Source organism: Schistocerca serialis, chromosome 8 (genome assembly GCF_023864345.2).
Source record: "Schistocerca serialis cubense isolate TAMUIC-IGC-003099 chromosome 8, iqSchSeri2.2, whole genome shotgun sequence".
NCBI lineage: Eukaryota > Metazoa > Arthropoda > Insecta > Orthoptera > Acrididae > Schistocerca > Schistocerca serialis.
Window position 1 is genome coordinate 471,889,641 of NC_064645.1, and position 6,000 is coordinate 471,895,640.

Sequence of the window (6,000 nt, forward strand, 5' to 3'; positions counted from 1 at the left end):
TATATCATGCACCAAATCTTTTAGGCTAATAGTGGAAGAAAAAATTTCAAGTGGCTGTGGCATTTCGCGATTTTCACTGACACTAAACAAAAGCACTTTCCGAAGTTCATGATTCATGTTATCACTAAACTGTCTTGGTTGGTAAGTTCTGTACCATTTAAATTCTGGTAAATCTGGAAGAGAATCGGGTACCTCAGCATTTGGTTTTGATATTTCTTCTGTATGCCTTCTTTTGCTAGGTGGGCTATGTATTTCATTTTCAGGATCTTCTATAATAACATGTTCTCTCTCATCTTCCATATCACCTTCAAGAAAAATTTTATCTTCTTCATCCAGTAACAGATTATCTTCATCATCACTACTGCAAGCCTCCAAAATCTGCAAACACTTTCAGCAGTGATGGAAAAATACTCTTTTTCTGGAGCACATGACCTAAAAGCAGATTTGAAATTATACCAGTACAAATTATTTCCACTTATTAAATAAAATGAAAGATAATGTTTTCAACCGAATTTTAATAGTAACGATTTCATGACATTCAAAAACAAGTACACAAATTACCGTTGTGGTACATTGGGACAACTATGTCCCAAAGAATGAAAATAAAGATTTCCACTGATGGAAATATACTTATTTTCTAAATGAATGGTCTAAATTAAAAGAGAAACTTACTTGAATATACTTTCAAGCTTTGACAGTAAGGCAGAGAACACACTACGCACACAATAAGTGAATAAATTTGTGTGTCTGCTCGAAGTGAGAACCACAAACAATAACCGACAACTAATGGTAGTTATACTAATTGTTGTCACCAAAGATGTACGGTATTAAAGAAAACAAATATCTCTGCTTCAAGTAGAGCATCTGCAGCACATCAACCGTGATTACAGTTCAGTTAGTAAGGTGATTTATATGTGGGACAAATGTGTCCCATGTACGTGAAAGGGTTAAAAGTTTAAGTGCTGCTATTGACTCTCCTATTTTACAAATGCCATTAAGTCTTGCACATCTTGCTGTACTAATAACCCTGAGAAAGGATACTGCAGTGAATGCTCACTGCCCTGGACTTGCTTACAGAATGAATCTATCTGATAGGTGTAAACTATGTGCTGGACTGGAACTTCAATTCAAACATCTTGCTTCTGGGTAATGGTCTTGATGGGTTAAAATCCCAATTCAGCAGTCAGTTGTAGTGTCAAAGTTTGACAACTTATACTTTACTGCACAGTGAAAGTATGTTCTGGATATAAACCATGAATTGTGAGTCTCTAAAATGCAGAAATATTATGCATACAATTTTATATTTAATAAGTTACAAGGGACAGTTGACATGAAGTTATACTCCATGAAGTCCATTGCCTCAGAACAGTAAGAATGGAGACCTGAGGTATGAACATGAACTGTATTGTCAATGGGACATCAGTGATGTATAATGAATAAGCAGTGCATTAAAAAGCAGTAAAACAGAATATATTAAGTATGCTAGTGTAAATTCTGTAAGCCTATGTTAATATAATTAACGGAAAAAAACTAACAGTTTTGATAGTTTCAAATGTTGTTGCACTTATGTTCCAGAGTACTGTGAAATGTGGATTTCTGTGGAGCAGCCTTACACTACTGGCAAGAATGGAAAAAACACATTGTGTTTAAATTGTAAAAGTGCATTTATGTGATTTATATTGTGATGAATTTTGTTGTCGTTGAGCTGAATTATAAATTTTATATGAAATAATTGTAATATATATTTATGTTCAATAAAGACAGCAGAGCTTTTCTCTGAGAGAATTAAGCATTTAATGGCTTACAGTATTTATTCAGAGTAAAATTTATATAATATAAAGTTTCCATAATTTTCATTTCAGTTACAGCTACATCTCAATCTGTACACTGCAAACCACTGTGTGGTGCATGGCAGGGGTTACATCCCACAGTAGCAGTTATTAGGGTTTCTTCCTGTTGCAGTTACGTATGGAGTGTGGCAAGAATGATTTTTTGAATGCCTCTGTGTACAGTAATTATTCTAATCTTATCCTCATGATCCCTACATGAGTGATATGTAGGGGCTTGTAGTATATTCCTAATCATTTAAAGCCAGTTCTTGAAACTTTGTTAATAGACTTTCTCAGAATGAATGTAAACTATCTTAGAGTTTTCCAGTTCAGTTCCTTCAATCTCTGTGACCCTCTCCCATGGATTAAACAAACCTGTGACCATTTGTGCTGCCCTTCACTGTATATGTTCACTATCCCCTGAGGCAATTTTCTACAACTGGTTGCATGAGTGATTTGTAAGCAATCTCTTTTGTAGACTGATTGCACTTCCCCAGTATTCTACCAATAAACCAAAGTCTGCCACCTGTTTTACCCACGACTGGACCTATGTGATCATTTCACTTCATATCCGTACGAAGTGTTACATCAAGGTATTCATACGAGTTGGCAGATTCCAACAGGGACTCATTGGTATAGCTATAGGATACTGTGACAAAGCAAGCTGGGATCTTTTTACTTCCTCTCTCGTTTTGCCGTCTGCCTCCTTAAATTAATTTTATTGTCACTTTTGACTAATTACCATTAACATACATGAGTAGAATCTGCACTTTATGAAAGAGAAGGGTTGACACTGTTATAAGGAATATACCACCAGAACTAATTTTGTGCTTAGTTTTGTGTATGTAATTGTCTAATTCATTTTTACTATTTATAATTAATATCTTTAGCTACATATCATAGGGTGAATTCAGTAATTGTTTCGTGACTTAGATTCTATTGTTGACTTAAAAACAAATATAAATTCTGTAATAATTATAAACATTTGGGAGAAAAACTACTAGGATTCTTAAAGTATTTATTTGGTTCTATTCGAAAACTATTAGCAAAGCCAGCCCTTAATTATTTCCAAAATAATTACCAGGTTTGTCAGAAGTATTGTTTACATACCTATATCTGATAATTTCATTATTTAAACAAATAATTTGGCTAACCTTTGTGGTAGAAGTAACTATTAAAATGAAGGATTTTTCCTGCATATTCAGTTAGAAGAATGCGTTAAGTTTTAATTGTAATTTCTGTAACTTAAACATCGAACAATGTATAGTTCCAGTACCTGTTATTGTGAAGATATATATAAGGCCCGGTTTTTAGTCCCAAGACAGTCATTCTACGGCAGATTTTCAGATGAGGAGCCTATATTGGTTAGGTCAACAACAATGCATCACTTAATTGCAAAATAAGTGTAACACAAATAGGCTGCTTGTTAAAATGACAGTGTCTGTTAAATAGTGCCACACGTGCCGTATTATTCTGCAAGAATTGTGTGGTTAGGTTTTTACTGTTCAGAGGTGTTAAATGGTAAACTATTGTAGTAGTATGCTGACATCTGCCTGCAAACTATTAATGAGACTTATCGAAAGTTAACCAATAGTGAACTGGCCATATTAACTGTGTAATATTTGGGGGAGGGCGATGGAGTGTAAACAGTAACAGTTAATAACTGTGAAATGCAAATGTTGGCTACACCATTTACAGTAGTCAGTGTTGGACTTCCACCCCCATTTTTTCAGCCAGTATAACAACGCAGTACACCGATGACTATCAGTGAAGAAATAAAGCAGGCGAACATCACAATACAAAGGTTTGTGTGTGTGTGTGTGTGTGTGTGTGTGTGTGTGTGTGTGTGTGTGTGTGTGTGTGTGAAGTGCAAAATTTTACATTTCTGAAAATTTAGAGAAATTGCCAATCTCCACACTATGTTGAAATCTTTCTTTCAGATAGTACTTCATTATAGAGAACTGAATCATCTGAAAAAGCCTAATTTTTTTACTTTTAATGTTATCTGCATTGTTCTGAATATATACAACATGAACAGCAAGGGTCCCTCCACACTTCCCTGGACCACACCAGAAGTTACTTCAACAGCTTATGATGACTCTTCAACCAAGATAACGTGCTGTGTTCTCCTTCGAAAAACTTCTCAATCCAGTCACAAATTTCACTTGATACCTCATACATTCATACTTTTGACAGGAAGCATAGGTGCAGTAGCGAGTCCAATGCTCTCCGGAGATCGAGAAACACTGCATTTACCTGGTTGCCTTGGTCCAAAGCTTTCAGTATGTCACGTGAGAAGAGAGTGATTTGGGTTTCACATGATGGGTATTTTCAAAATCCATACTGGTTGGCATTGAATAGGTCATCCTGTTAAAGATACCACATATGTTCTAAGGTTCTACAACAAATCAATGTCAAGGATATTGGGCGGTAATGGGTAATTTCTACTACCCTTCTTGTAGATGGATGTGATCTGTGCCTTTTTCCAAGGACTCAACACTATTTTTTGTTTGAGGGATCTAAAATAGACCAAGTTAGAAGAGGGGCCAACTCGACCACAAATTCAGTATAGAATCTTATACGGATTCCATCAGGGCCTAGACCTTTGTTCAATTTTAATTATTTCAGCTGTTTCTCAACCTCACTGAGACTACTACTTATTTCAGTCAGCTTTTCAGTGGTATGAGAATTAAATTGGGGAATTTCTCCTGGGTTTTCATTTGTAAAGGAGCATTGGAAAATGGAGTTAAGCATTTCAGCTTTTGCTTCCGTATCTTCAATTGCAGTGTGATGTAATAAATTTTAACATGAGAATCTCTGCTTATGGTTGTAATAAAATTTTATTGCTTGGAATTGCAACTTAGACTAATTTCCTTTACCTAGTGTACATAAATAGCTGGTTTTCTTGTACATGCATAAAGCTAAGTTCTCTCTGTAACACGTTTATCAACAGCACGTACATCTACACCTACATCCATACCATGCAGGCTACTGTGAGGTGCATGGCAGAGGGTACTTACCATTTAACAGCAAGGGTTCCAACTCACCTCCGTGGGAAACACCTAAAGTTATTTCTACACTGGTCAGTGACTCACATTTCAGAACTTCTCGATGCCTTTCTCATTAGATGTGCTTAATGAGACTCTTACTAACATAAGCCTGTTTGTGACATTAAGACTCTGTGGCCCTCGGAGTGTAGAACAAAGACAGGTTCTGATTCTGACTCTTGTGGAATGAGCCAATGAACTGAGTCATAAGTGGGGGGTGTGACATCTTATTTTCAACGGATAGTGTATGTACATCCTGCTAGGCCTGAATGTCTGGTCATTGCATTTGAGTTGACATTTGTTTGGTATGATTAGGAAAGAATGGTATTAAGTGCAATATTTTTAATATGTTTGTTTCCATGGCCATCTTCAGCAGCAGGTGTTCTTAATAAATTGATTTTTTTCTGTCCAACGCTTACTGCAATTTAAGAGCTTTTAACAGCATCTTTAATGTTCATAAATAAAAGAGAAACATATCTGGTGGAAAAAGCTTAAATTACCATAAACTTAAGGTAAGGAAATAATAATTGACACTAAGTTTGGTGCATATTGACAACAAAGAGAAAATAGTGTACCTGAGAATTTAATGTATGTCCAGTGCAATGTCATATTTCCAGTACATTAGCTTCGAAAGCCAAAATGCAGTGGCTGTGACTTGCCATTTGAAGAACCATAAAATATTTCAAGGCACTTGGGCAACTAGTAGCTTCTCTTAACAATGGTATACTATTCATTTTCTGAGTGAGAATGTATTTTTAATATGTTTGCTAGTTTTTAATATGTTACTTTGTATTAGCATAAGTGTAATATGCATCACTTGTCTATGTATTAGCATAAGTGTAATATGCATCACTTGTCTATGTATTATGGCTTCATTGCTTTGCTACCTCTGCTCTATTTTAATGTGTACACTAATTGTGCTAATATAGATTGAGATTACATTAGATTAGATTAATTATTTATTCCATAGACCCACAAAAGACGGGATCCTCCCGAGTGTGGGTCATATCAGATAAACACATTACAAAAATTTAAGTAGAAAAACTTGAGTTTCATTAATTTTAACAATCCTATGTACATGAAATAAAATTAAACTTCTAATATTTACTCGCATCTGCTTTCAT

At 35.2% G+C, this 6,000-nt stretch overlaps 1 protein-coding gene across 2 annotated transcripts in view; it reads left to right on the plus strand.

Annotated features, from left to right (window-relative positions):
• Positions 1-1,797, plus strand: part of LOC126416066 (glutamate--cysteine ligase regulatory subunit) — a 57,800-nt gene extending 56,003 nt beyond the window's left edge. For both annotated transcript variants that reach the window (XM_050083542.1, XM_050083543.1), the window contains one exon: positions 1,576-1,797. The gene's annotated coding sequence lies outside the window, so the exon portion shown is untranslated. The remainder of the gene's footprint in view (positions 1-1,575) is intronic.
• Positions 1,798-6,000: the final 4,203 nt, after the last annotated feature.